The sequence below is a fragment of the Hoplias malabaricus genome, chromosome 2, assembly GCF_029633855.1.
Source record: "Hoplias malabaricus isolate fHopMal1 chromosome 2, fHopMal1.hap1, whole genome shotgun sequence".
Taxonomy (NCBI): domain Eukaryota; kingdom Metazoa; phylum Chordata; class Actinopteri; order Characiformes; family Erythrinidae; genus Hoplias; species Hoplias malabaricus.
The window spans coordinates 8,642,360-8,657,772 of record NC_089801.1 but is presented as its reverse complement, the minus strand read 5'-3'; positions in this window follow the sequence as shown (position 1 = coordinate 8,657,772).

Below are 15,413 nucleotides of genomic sequence, written 5' to 3'. Positions count from 1 at the left end.
AAATATGAATAAAATTTCAAGTACCTTTTTGTTGACTGTGCCCTCTGTTACTGAATAAAATAACAGCAATTATTAATGTAACAAATTACTCCAAACTTTTGAATGGTAGTGTTAAAAAAAAAAACATCCTTCTGGTTTTATGAATTTGAACCCTTACTGGTATGTGTTAAATAAATACTGATTTATGGTTCTCTTTTAGGGGAAGTAAATGCTGCTACTATAATCCAACTCCAACAGAATCATGTTTACTTAAATATCAAAATGCTAAGTCCATACATTTTAAAATGATGCTTAGATATTTAATATTTCGCAGGCTCCACATCTCCTTTTCCTCTGTATGAGTAAATGTAAGTAGTTAAGTGTGTGTATATGTGTGTGTGTGTGTGTGTGTGTGTGTGTGCATGCGTGTGCTGCCTATTGGGGGAAGGAAGTGGATGCTCCTCTTCGTGTCCTGTAATCAGTAATGTGACTGAATTTGTTTAAGTGACTGATTGGCATAGCTCACAGATGTCTACGATGGTGAATACGTATTTGATTAATGCTGATTACAGCAGGGCAAGCTAAAAGCAACTCCCCACTGAAGGTAGTTAACCTGCATCAAAGCTCCCAGAGAAAAGTTGAAAAGTAGTGTGACTATTACAAAGTACCTTTTCTTGTTGATGAAAATCAAAAGTAATTTTAGCTAGTAAAAAAAATATAAGGAGCTTTATAGGGTTAAACCTTCTGTTCTTTTGTGCGCATTGTTTTTACATACGTTTTACACATTATATATGTTTTTAAAATAAGGATCGACTATAATAACAAGAATAACGCACACTGGATTTTGATAGTTTTCTAATTTCTCGTATTATATAGCAACATACTGTAGCATTTAATTATACTCAAATACTCTGTTTTTTTTTTTTTAGATAATTTAGTAAATATGATCAGCGTTTGTATAAAGTTAGTATAATGTGGACATTGGAAACTGTAAAACTGTTGTTCCAAAATTGGTAATTTGACACGTAGAGATGTCGTATAGAAGCATTTCTGTTACTTTGTTTCTAATGAAATATTCTTATATACAAAGCTACTAATGTTTTTAATTATATCCTAAAGAAGGAATGCTGGTACAGTTATTTCAACAGCGACATTATATTCATACGCATTTTGAACATTGGGCAACATAAGGCCAGACAGGCAGGTATAGTAGACTTTAGACGTAAAGCTATTTATACATTAGAAGACGGATCAGAAAATTATATCCACGTCTGGAACTCGGTGTAAAGTTTACAGCCCTCTATAGCATCAGCTGTGACCTGACTTTTATTATAATTTATAAGTAATGTGTCCTGTTAGAAGTTCAATGTGTTTGTCACTTCACTTAAAGCTTTTAAAGAAGCACTTGTTGTGAGTTATAAAATAATTTGCACTGAAATTAAATATTCTCAACATTTAAAACAAAAAAAGGAAACTCTCTAAAGACATTGTATAGCTTTGTGTTTTTACATATATTATTGTACATTTCAGCTACAGTTATTATACATACAGATTGGTAATGACTACTGGTAAACTTGGCTAGGTTCTAGGTATTAACCAAGTAAATAAGAGCAAACTAATAACTCATGAAAACTCATGAAGAGCAAACTAAGGTTGTAGGCAGATACTTCCAGTAACAAAGTCCTATGTAGTTTTTCTAAATTGTTATGAAATTCCAAACAGGATCTAGATATTAACAAGTATGAGGAGCAAACTGTAAATGTCTGAATAAATTGTAAACACCTTCAAGTACTGGTTGAGTTATATGGTGTAAAATGTTGAAAACTTAGCAAAACTATGTAGGTAAAGTCTAATAAGTGTTGTTTTCAGTTACAGCACCAAATTCAGTTTTGTTTATAGTTAATGAATGGGTAAGGTACATTTACCTTACAACAAGTAATACCCAATCAATACTTTGACCATGCACAGCAGTGTAAATAATTGTCCAAAATAATTACGTAAGAGACTGTGAAATTAAGTTAGCAGTTATTATAATGTGTAGCGTAACCAGGTATTATGATTGTTTTTTTGTGTGGTATTATGCATGTACTTAAACAACAGTTATACCCATATAACACAGTTACAAATGCACTTTCAGTACCCTGTGATATAGAATATTTGACCCATGATCTTTAATCATGGTTTATGAGCATGGCCTCAAAAATGACAAAATACATATCCAGTTCATGGCCATTACTTCATGAATAAATGCTAACCCGATTACATGGTTGTCTCCGTTTGTGTCCATGTTTCTGAATTTAGAAAAAGGACGTGTTAAAACAGTTCCTATTTGGACTAAACCAGGTGCTGTAGGAATAGAATGTGAGGCAGATTTGGAAGGTTAATATTCTGTAGTAGGATCATTAACAATCACTGAGGTGCCTTTGAGGTTTATGTCAGAGTGTGCAGGCCTTTAGATATAAGCATAAGCCCAAGGGGATTTACCGTGCAGCTGAACCTGAACCTGGGGTCAGCCTGTGAGTGCGTGAGAGAGAACAGCATGCAAGAACATTAACTGAGTCCTTCTACAAGCTGCTCATATACAAATGCTGCCTTTACGTAGCAGTGGGATGTGTAACGCTAATAAGCTGTATAGCGGTATGACGTTGTTCGTCAAGTGGAATTTAAACCTTGATAAACCCAAACACTAAACCACAAACAGCTCTACCCCTAAAACCCAACCCGATGCTGCATATGTACTTGGTCATGATGTAAACAAAGGCTGTCAGCATGCTTTGACGCAAAATGCTCTGATTTAGCGTAAGCGTATCTCTTAAGAATTGTTCACAGAGCTGGAGATGGGAACCAGGTGTCTGAAGAAATTAAAGCCTGTAAACGCTCTCACAGAAAGTTATTACATTACATTCTTAGAAGTATGCTGTCCATTGCTGTTTTATGATAGTTGTGTGATAATAGCATTTTTAAAAAAACATATTTTTACCTACTTTCTGGTGGAGACGTATATGCAGGGAAAATCTATAATTCCAGGTTTACTACTGTTTCAGCGTTATCAAGAGTTTGTTTAAAAACTTGCCAAATCTGTGTTTGTGATGTAGCCCCTGATTTCTGTCACCTATTATAAAAAATCAGAATATCTAACTTTAATTTTAACTTTGTTCATTAAAAAGGGATGCCGTGAACCTTTTAAAAGTCAATGTCTAAGCTTTATATTGTGCAATGAGAAACCTTTTGGATGATCTTAACCTTAGAATTTAACACTATACACAGCAGTATTACAATACAATGCAGGATGACAAACATGATACAAATATGTTAAACAGTTTTAAATGTATACAAGCTGATGTTGTAAACACCAGAGTGATAAATATAGGGGATAAAATGACGCTGCTTATTTGGACCAGAGGAGTATGTTGTGTGTATAAACAGTGCAGTATAGTCCCCGAGAGTTGTATTAAAGTTTCTACTGCTTCTTGTGAATGCATATTAGATTATGAACAATCTTACTTCTAATACTGGAGCTTAGGTCTGAAAGTGGACAAAACTGACTTGGTGCAGAAGCAGAAACGTTAATAACAGTTATATTTGATGGGCTTTGTTCACAAATGGCATACAAATAAATATCAATGCTATATTATGATTTTCATATTACGATATGAATTAACACCTTAAGGAAAATAAAACAAGTTTCAAAACATATTTTATATATATATTGTTAAGCATTCAACATTTTACATTGAATCACTGCAGTTACCGTTCTTTTGTCCTTATATTGCACTAACATATGTGTTTGTTATTGTTTGTAGAGGTTGATATAAGTACTACATTTTCAGATGCTAGAACTCCACTGCTGTACAAACGTTAATGGTGAGTGCTGTTTGTTTTCAGCACAGACTTGTTTACTGCATCTGTTTTGCTGTTGTTTAATTCTTCACATATGTATTCATGATGGCTGGAGGCTGAATCTCGTGGTTGTGTACTTGTTTATTGCTCTTGTTCATGGTGAAATCTGGCCTTTGAATTGTCTGCATCTCTGCCCTGTTTTACAGCATTCCAGTGTGAATCAAAACTTATTTTACTATTTCATGCCCATCATTTTAAAACATCATGTTCTGTCCTGATTTTTTATTACTTTTTTTGTGTTGTTTAAAATTGCAGCTGCTTTTAACATCATATCAACCTTTCATGAAAAGTCAGCCCAATACAAATAACTATTTAAAATGACTTCTAAGGTATAGCCACATTAAAGTAACCTGTAAATAGCATGTGAATTGTGTAATTATTGATTCCATGCACAGAAAATAAAGCGTCTTAACATTGTTAGCCTGGATGTATTGTTTTAAGAACAATTGCTAATTGTTAAAGACAGTGTATAGTAACATTTATATGGAGTTTCTTGTTTAAAATGTTCTTGTCCATACGTCATTTATTAACCAATTGTTTTTTGAAGAGCCATCTACTGAAAAGAACCTTTAATGTGTTTAATTCTAAATTCAGTCTGGAAAGTTTTCCTTGTTTGTGTCGGTCCCTGGTCAATCACAGTTCACCCTTTAATGCCATTTAAAAGACAAGATACTTGTTTTCCTGCAGTTGTTATCTGAGGTGAAAAGACTCCTTTGGAGTGTTGTTTAAATATGATTTTCTACACAGTTTTGTACGTATATGATTGTATAAAGTTGGGAGACTTTAACGGAAATGTAAAGGTGTTTTGATCAATAACAGTTCTGTGTTTAGATTAGTTTTTCCTTTTCAATCTGTGTTTAGATTAGTTTTTCCTAGTGTTGTACACAACATACAACACTAAAGAGGTCAGAGTATCCTAAATGACATAAAGTGTAGATGGGTCATCAAACGGATGAAAGTTTAGTTCCTGTGAGATGTATTAAGATGTAGATGTATTAACAGTAATACATTTATCTATTGTTCAACCTTCCAGATTATTCTACAAGACACATTTAATAATTCAGCTCCTGACAGAACACAACCTTTGTCTTTTGGTTGATGCGATTGTCAGTGTTCGTTTTAGTGTCCGTCAGATCTGGGTTGTGTGGTTAAAGCGACGGTGTGTTTTGACTGGACATTTGTGTAGGTGAGGTTCTTGCAGGTTCTTTTGAAAAGCGCTGATCTAATGCGCCGTGTCACTTCAGCATTGAAGCCAGTTTGAGCTGGCAGATGGAAAAGGTTAGAGAAATGATAATGGGGTGATCCACCAACTCTCATATGGCCTCCACTTTCCCACTTTACATATTAAAACAGCAGAGGTTTATCTGTCCCAAACAGACCATCAAAGAAGTGGAGTAGAACTAGAACCAGCGCAGCGACTGTTAGTTCGTATGAAGATAAAGTAATAATAATGAGCCACTCGTCTGATTGTGATGGTCTGAAGCTACTGATTAAAAATTGAAGGCTTTCTGTAAAAACTTGGCCATTGGGCACAGCAAGAGATAACTGGAGTTTTTGACCATAATGTACCATAATGTAGCAATTACAAACTTGGGGCTAGACCCCCTGAGGGGGCGCATGGATGTGGTGAAGAGGCCAGAGGGAAGTCTACGAAGCTGTACCACTAACTAGCACGTTTTAATTTTGTCAGTGTATTGTAAGCAAACATAAGCGATGAATATTTAAAAATAGTAGATATCTCCATGCGCAAAGAAAGCCTTAGGCTAAAACAGAGATCTGGTAATGCACATGGGCAAAAGGTCTAGATGACATATATGAAACATATTAATGTGTCTTGTGTTTTCCCCTCAATTCTAGTCAAGGAAATTAGTCAGAAGACAGTGAAAATTAATTGTAAATTTACAAAACTATTTCCAGCAAATTTGGCACATTCTTAAGTTTGTTAATATTCATGAAGCTTTTGAATTATGAATGAATTATTCTAATGTTTTCCCTGAACAATGTGACTATATTTTGTACATTATAAGCATGTTTGGAACACATTCATGCCTGCAACACATTCCTAAAATCTGTGACTGAAGCATTTTTCCCTTTTGCTAACACTGTTTAATCATTTGGGAATGAATACACCAATTGTTATAGTTATAATTAAAGTATAATTTAAAGTAAAGAAGTATATGTTTTTTTAATACTTTAGCTGCTCAGCCCTCCATGCTGTTTCATGATTCTCCTCTCCATGATAGCCCTTAGGAGACAGATCTGTTGGTTGGCCAGTTCAACATGCATTCTGTGTCTACAAAGTGCTGTTGTAGCATGAAATAACTATGGACATCCCAGGAAATGATGCCGTGTTGACGGCAGCCTTCGTCGCTCTAAAAACCCAGTGTTTGCGTCCACATCAATAGAAACGTCTCACATGTGCAAGTCACCAATGTGGTGGTCACTGATGAATCCCCCCGTACCCCCCGTAAGAGATGTTGGCCTTTGCACCCATCACTGATAACAGTCTGGATGATCCCTTTTGTCATTAGCATGGAAAATATGACGTTAATATTTCATTAAAACAAGCTGAAATATGGACTCCTACACATGAAACAGGAACAGCACATATTTCTATTGTCTTTTGGAGCATCTGGGATGAGCTTGGACCCAGAGAAATTGTTAGGGTTTCTAGAATTGATGTGTAGCTTTCTCATTGTATAACTGAATTTCAGGTTGTGTTTCTTGATGCGGTGGCAGGCTCCATAAAGTGACAAGTTTTATGTCCTCCCAAGCCTTTGTAGAAATTGATTTCCAGCCTTTGTGTCCAGCTTTACCTTACAGCGACTGGTATTTCTCCAGATTTTGTGAGTCATTTACGAATATTAATAATAATAAAAAACGTATATTCTTTGCAACTTTGTGTTGAAAATGTACTGTTGGAGCTATTTGACAATTTTCTCATGAGGTTTAGAATAAGTTGTCACTCTTATTTTGCATGTCCCAATATTTTTTTGTAGTGGGTTGTAGGCTTCAATTTCAAAATTAGTTTATATTTACAAATAACAATACATTTTTAAAAAAACTCTATTAGATTGATATATAGTTGATCTTTGGTAGTTTGAGCATTGTGGCATATTTGAGCTGTTAGGCATCTTTTTCTGCTTGTTTTCCTACAACCTAGCATTCATAAATGTTTATTTGAGGCTTTGACCTCAGCAAGTAATCTCAGTCTGCTTTTACAGCAATACTTGCGAACATTTGTAGCTTTCTTTTACTAATAAACTGTTTGGTCTACAGTCTGTTGATATTAGTCCTAAAAATAATCTGTGTTGGCACAGTCCATCATGGTCAAAAGAAGGGGCTACATATTATGAAAAGTTTTGCCAACAACCTAATCTCAGAACACTGCTACAGTTATTTGTATTTTCCACAGTCGATGTTGTAATTCTTGTCGTTTCATATAATTCTCGTGTGTTTTTTTTTTAAAAATGTTGTTTGAATCAATTACAGTAACATGCCGTTTTTGGGTAAGTAACAGAGATGAGCTATAGAGCTCAATTGTTGTCAGTATTTTAATTCTATATAATTATTCCATTATAGAATAAATGGTAATGATGGTAAATTGTAGAGCTATCTCTACTAAGTCATTCTTTATTTGAAAATAAAAAAACGTAATATGTTTGTGGACAGCACTGTTGGGTTTCAGGCATTGTCACTGATACACAGCTCCAGGGGGCTCACGTTCCTGGAAAACACAGTCTAAATCACATGATGGTAGTTCAGTTGGCTGTGTGAAATTGTCCAATGATGTGAGGATATAAGTGTATGTGTGTGTGTGTGTGTATATGTGAGGTCCTGTGATGGACTGTCCAGGGTGTGTTCTTTCCTTGCATGCAATGATTCCAGGACGCACTGTGACGGAAATCAGGAGGAATCCTTTACAGAGAATGAATGAAGAAAGGAATTAGTGCTTTCGTGTTTTCTTTGGCATTTTGCTGCATTGTAGTTAACCCAAGTGAACTAGATAATTTACTTTACTTAAATTACGTAAAATGTACGTGTAATGATAGATTTACATTTTCTTAAATGTAGTAGGTAGGTTTTAATTAGCACTTGTTGCTTGTAACTGGTTGTTAATAAAGAACTTGTGAGTTCTAGCAGTCATAGCTCTTTAATGTTGTACTTTAGATCTTCAGTATGTCTCCAGAGTAAAGCTAAGCTAATTGCTGTAAATATTATGCAATTGTGAATTTTTTTTTTTTAAATGTGTTTAAATTTTAAATTAAAAGTATTAGTCAGAATGGCCCAGTTTTATATATATATTATATATATTGTTAAATATGTTTTAATCCACAGTTCTATTGTCTGAATTAGATGAAAGTAAAACAGTCAGTGTGCTAAAAAGTTTGGGGGAAACTACCGTGACTGTACTGTGATCCAAGCATGGTAGTATCCATACCTGCCCGTCTCTTCTTCAATGCGGATGTAATGGGGGTGGAAAGGTGTTGAGTTGTTTCAGAAGTCCTGAAAAAATTCTGAATTCTGAATTGCAAGAAAATGCTTCCGGATGTGCAGCTCCTTTTTATGCAGTAACATGTTTTTCCAAAACGTGTGTATTTCACACGCAAAGTTCAGAAAGCCTGTGACCGTGTAACAGTGATACGTTTAACACAGTAGTTTGCAGGTCTTCTCCTTTAGGAGTCGGTACTCCAAAACATCCAGGAAAGTAAGGGGAAAAAAAACAATCGATATTACTCTGAAGTATATAATCATCGTTTTTAATAATGTAAAAAAATAAATGTGTTGGTTGGTTCCTAATATGTGCATTTCTGTCTTTTAAATTGAAATCCTTTCTGTATTACGCAGGATACAATAGCGCAGTAATAAATATTATTTAAAAATTTAGAGTTAAGCTACTTTTTATCTCAGTACACCAAGTTGGTCTTGAGATCATAGTGAAGTGTGGTGAATCAGATGTGTGCCCTCTTTCTAACTGTTAGGGTGCTGAAGTATTAGTTCAGTTAGGCTACCAAATATGCATTACTAACCCACCATATAAATCCCCTCTCAGCCCTCTGTGAAATAACGTGTTCTGTCAATCTTATCCCTCCGCTGTTAAATGTTAAGTACTATTATACCCAGATTTATTTCCACTGTAACATATAAGTGAAAGGTGCTCCGTACACAGTTCACAAGTTTCACACACCCATCTGAAGATAATAAAAAAACAAACTGCTGTTATTGCAGTTTGACTTAGATTTTAATTTATTCATAATATTAATTCTATTCCCTGTATATTCAGAATGAACTGCACATTCAGTGCTGATTGAGTAGCTTAAGTAAATGTCCCTACTGTAGGTGGTCTGGTTTTAACACACCCAAACCCAGTGTGAGAGCCTGAGCGTCGACTTTATATAAACATGTAGTAATACTAATCATGATCGCTCTATGTTTACAGCACTGGTCTAAAGCTGTAGCTTTATAGGAGTCATTATAGAAGCATCGTTATTCATGAATAATAGGTGCTGAAGAAGCATTGGTTGATAATATAACAGGTTTATACATTGTTATTTTCTCTTAACAGGCCATTTCAGGGGCACCTTTGGTGTGGAAAGGTAAAGCATAAATATGACCTGACGTTATTCACATTCGTTCGTCTCGTTTACATTTTTATGCGTGTTGTTGCGCTGTTGTCGTTAAATGTGATGTGAAGACGACGTCTTAAATTTTCTATACAAACAGCTCTTCAAGAGGCAGGATCAAGTGATCCTTAATAAGCAGGAAATTCTCCTGGAGAGTTTCTCAGTTCCTCAGCTAATTGTGAATGCCCCTGAGACCTTAAAGGCCTGAAAGGCCACCTATGGATCTTCTTTTCTTTGCAGTCAGGGGAGGTTTTAGAAGCATTTCCCCACCATTACTTCCTGTTGCTGAGTCACTTTTATGTTGCTGTCAGTCTCCAGGGGTGAATAATCTCCAGGGGTACATGAATGACCAGACTGCCTTTTCAGAAAGAGACGGGCGAAGGCAGAGGTTTTTCACACGTATGCTAGTAAGACTTGGCTGTTATTGTTTTTGGTGTGTTTTTGGTGTTTATGTACATATTATTTATATATTTATTTTTAATTATTTCTAATCTAAAATGGAGTTTTCACTGCCACTATATTTCACCCACACTATATTTAGTTGCTGTTCATTACCTTAGTTTCTGTAATAATTTGCAACAGCATTTGTCCTGCTCCAATTTGATGGGGATTTCCATTAACAGTTTTTTGACCATCCTTGAGAATTACACATGTTCTTGTTTGTGTGCGTTTAAGACACATATGTACTCTGTTGACTGCCCTCTCCTGTGCCTCATTCAGAAAGCAATCCAAGCTGAAACATTAATACCATTTACTTGCAAGGGGCAGGGCAACACCGCTCTAGGCTGAATAGCTGTGTCTATGTAAATGTTTTATCACAGAAACAATAAGTTTGAACAGGCTGTAATCTAATGGACTGCAGATTAAACAATGTTGGGTCCTTTAATTATTGAGTGCTTGTAGATGTAAGTAAATGTGTGTGATAGGTCAAAATATATCATGGCATTTTTACACTATATGAAACATAAAAAAATATTTTCTCCAAACTTAACAACCGCCATTGAAGACGGGGGGCATAGGATAAAAAATATATCCTTTCCAATTTATCACAATGTATTAGGCTCTACATTTAATAAAAAAGTTAAGAAGATATCCATCATTTTCTTAGAAAAAAAATTTGTTTTTAATATTTATTGTGATAACGATATATCACCTTATTGCCCACCAATAGCCAGAGGCCTCTGATGGTGTCCCAGGAAGGGCTACGTTAACACTCTGCTTCCTTAGATAAACAGGTCCTTTTCAATCACCACAATTTGCTGGTGGCTTGTGGCACTGTGGCTTTAAGTCCTTTAGGATGAGGCTCTGCCCCAGCAGTGCACGCACCGTCAGAATGGCAGGATTACTGTCACAGACCATGGCTGTTTGCTTAACCTTTTCACCTGCCCTCCAGCAGGGGTCAGCACAGCAGATACACCCCTGTCGTTAGCCCGATTAGTTCACAAGTCATCAGGCACACCCAGAGCACAGGGTCACTGAGCCAACCCTAACCAGGCGACGGCTATGGCTTTCTGGGGGGAAATGTGTCTAACTTTCCTCCTACTTGGTCACTGAAAGATTGTTCACTTGCATTTCATGTTACTTTTGCAGTTTAATGAGTCATAAGTCAAATGATAAAGGTGTAGTTTTTCTTTACTCCTTCCAAGTCTGAAGTCTAAGATGTATTAAAAGTTTAAAGTTGGTTGATGTATTTCATGACTAAATATTTTATCACTATAATGCCAAGTTAAAGGAAAAAGAAAACAATATGGTCTCCAGATAATTGTATATTCACTGTGAAGTTTCAAATTAAGTAAAAAACTGATGAGGAAAAAAAACTCAAATCAAAACCAAAAGCTTTCATTGCATGTAAATACAAAAATATTTAAAGCATTTATATATATATATATATTCCCCATAAAACTTTCCAAATTAATCACAACTGTTTTTTTTTTTCAAAGTTTAGAGAATATTCAAGTTAAACACTTCTTCATGTGCTACAGTAAATTGGTGAATATTAAACGTATAAATGAAGAGTTCCCCAAAGGCAAGCAAAGACAGGTCATGGCTCACTACTTTGTGTAAAACTTTGAGAGATCAAAGAGAACATTGCAAAAAGAATGTAAATTTTTGTAAAGTGAGAAGATTCAGTTCTTGTATGACAAGGCTGGAAACCAGTGTTGAATGTGACCTCTGAGCCCTCCGAACATTGCATGAAAAATCATTTTGATTGAATCAGTGTATCATTAAGTTTAGGAGAACTTCAGAAAATGGTTTTCACTTAGCACAGTCCTATACGGCGCCAAGAAGTAAAACCTGAAACTCCATTACAAAAGAAGAAACAACATACATAATGTTTATTAAAAAACCCAGCTGAGGTCTCTGGGCCTAAGCTCATCTCAGTTGAACCAGACTGCAAACACATGATCTGAGCGGAGTCCATGTTTCAAATGCTTTTCAGGGAAAATGGATGTCTGTTATCAGTTAGCGGTGCAAAAGCCAACATCATGGTATGGGTGTGCCTCAGTGCCTACAGGATTGTGACAGTGAATATTGGCATTTTAGTGAAACCTATACTGCCACCAAGATGCCATTTTCAGCAATTTCTCATTCTGTATCTGCTGCAACAGCATGTGTTCAAAGACACAAAGTATGTGTGCTTGACGACTTTGGCTCATGATGAAGAGAAGAATTGGCAGCAGCGACCATAGACTATTGATACGGTCTTGTATCAAGCAAAAATATAGCAAAAAAAAAAAACACATGTAAAACTTAAACAAAGGTATTCTCAGTTCCCAAATGATTAAGAAATGTATTCAAAAGGTGATTTGTGTAACCACCATATATGTAACAAAGGTACATGATAATCATTCATTGCTATTTGCAAAATACAAACAATGTAAACATTGGACATTTTTGAATTTTCACATTTTTTTAAAAGATTTTGCCTAAAATCAGCGTTAATACACCTCAGAAATATGAATGCCTTTTTTTAAAAATGATTTAAGCAAATCCTGTATGAAATCTGTCCCAGGCAAAGTATACAGACCAGTTCCATGCAAAAACACATTCCTTTTAGACACATGATGATTTTTAGAGATTGATTACAGCACAGATAAAAATTGTATTAGATATATTCTATTTTCAATAGTTTACTTTTTATTTAAAAATCTAACTATACAGAAATTAAGCATGTCATTTTTCACTCTATGATGAAATAGGTAATTCTGTGATAATTTATTAATTTTCTTTTGACTATGTTGCATCAACAATTACGATACATTGCAATGTGAGTTAATGTTATATCTCTGTTAATAATCTGCTGGCAATAGTAGTTCAGTCCTAACGTAAAAAACTACCTAAAGCTTGATCTGAGTGAACAGAAGCGTCTCACACACCAGTCTGCATTAGATCTAATATTGTCAGCGATTAGCCGTTATCAGTTTCTGCTCCAAAGCTACCAGAGAATTTTGTAATTTATGCTTTTCTACTTATATTTTGACTTCATCAAATAATCACATAGAAGAAAATAAGCTGCAATTTGGAATGAGAGAAAAAATGAGCTCTTCACAAATAAACACACAACTTACTATTAAGATTACGTTTTAAAACACTACATTAAATAATTCTCTGTTTATAAAGAATATAAATATATTTACCTGACGTTACCCAAATGCATAATCATGAATACATTCAACTGTAAATAGAATCAGCATTTTTATTTTATTTTAGAACAGAGTTTGAAAATACGAGTTACCTTTTGTTAACATTTCCAGATGAGTTTACCAGTACAGTTTTTAAAAATTATTTATAAAATGATTCTTCCAATAACTTCCATTCGAAGTTAAAACAGTTTTAAGCCCCACGGCTCCTGGGGTCCTGGGTTCGATCCCTGCTTCAGGTTATTGTCTATGAGATGCGTTCTCCCTGTGTCGGCATGGGTTTCCTACAGACGCTCGGGATGTTTCCAGAAACACAGGTTGGTAGGCTGACAGGTTGTGCGAAATTGCCCATTGGTGCGTGTGTCGGTGAGTGTGTGGTGCCCTGTGATGGAATGGTGCCTGTCCAGGGTGTGTTCCTGCCTTGTGCCCAGTGATTCCTGTAGGCTCTGTACCCACTGTGACTGTGGTCAGGATGAAGCAATTACAAAGCTAAAAGGGTAAAATAGTGTATCAGAGGAGTTCACCCTGAGAGTTATTACTAATCTGGCCCATTATAAGAACATGAATTGAGCACCAGACCCAAGATTTTTATGCAATGTTGTTTGTAAAAGCCTTATTATATCATTAAATTCTATGTTTAATGTTTATTGATTACAAAAATGTTATTGAACACATTATGATAAACTGCTACAGTTCAAAGTGTAGAGAATAAGGGCAAAACGCACATTCGTTATTTAAATTGTGTTGAAATTGAAATTTTAATTTGTTTATATTTTTGTAGAAAAAAAGACTTGTAGAAATGTATTCCTTCACACTGATATTAACTGAAAATATATAATTCACTACAGATTTCTAGTTTGTTGTTGTTTTTTGTTGTAAACCATGCATATATTTAATATGAATAAAGTATCTATGAATAATTTATTAGCTACTAAACCTGAAAAAAACGGTAGGTGATAGCATCTAAAAGTGCCGATGTTTAAAAGTGCTCTTGGGCAGCATATTGTGAATACATTTGGCATGTTTTGGCAAATGTTATTCAAATTTAGTACCGTTAAAAAACGTATGACTGGTCATGTGAATTTGATAACTGTACATATTTATTTTTTAACTTAAATGTGAAGTAAATATTGTTAGGCATGCATTTATGCATTCCAGACTGAAAATCATTAAAATATTCAGTACATATTGATGAGTGTATGGCTGTAATTTTGTTACTGCTACTCAGCAAATAAAGTGAGTATATATTAAATTAATATAATAACAGAAAATGAAACACAATATTTTATCAAAATGAATGAAGCTGTGCTGTGCCCAGACAGTTTTTCTCACTTTTGTTGCACTTGTTCCAATGTAGGACTATATTAACATGAGGAAGACTTTCAGAATTTGGTTTTAGTGATACATTTTCTGTCTGGGGTTTCTCTGTGTGACCAGGCCTAAGCTTTGGGTGTGAAGAATGTGCTTCCCTTAGTTGTCTCTCCACACAGCCCCCTCTGCAGTGGAGGAAAAGAAGTCTCGCTCCAAAAAATGGCACCGAAACAGAGGAGATACGTTGCCCTGCAGTGGTGTAACATTTCGGTAAGTGGCAGAGGAGCATGTGTTACTGCGTCTGGCAAGTTTTCTTTGTGTTATTTGGTGTTTATTGTGACAAACCAGTTCAGATTTTGTATAAAGTGTAAGTAAATCTTACTTTCGGCTCGGAACTGCCACCTTTGTGGTATTTGAAGTCTTATCTGGTAGGACCTTTATTACACTTTACAGAGCTATGTTTCAGTGGGTTTGCCTTTCGTTTCTACCACCGTTATTCGCCAAAATGACTTTCATTTTATACAACTACCGCTACTTAGAGCAAGCACAGAAAAGGCCTACCTTCGGCTGTTGCCCAAATATTATTACGTGCTGCTGAAATCACCAAGAGTTACTTTAGCACAAAATTCACACAGCCCAGCTATAAACAGACGTAAAAACAGCTGGCATATGAAAGGTAAGGTGAAATCATGGATACATAACAAGGAGTGAAATGAATGGAAGGAGTGGAAGAGTATGATGACTCTTTGTTCCTCTAAACGCAGAGCAGCCGGATTGGAGGCGGGGCCTGGTCTTTGTTGGCAGCTCCAATGACCACTCAGATGGGCTGTCTGAAAATGGAGCAAGTCAGTGCCTGAGATAACTGTAATTAGAAGTGACTCTTCGTGCCAGTGATCCATGCAGACTATTAGTGTTGTCACGAAACGCTGCAGATGCTTCTGAGCATGCGCACAGCCTC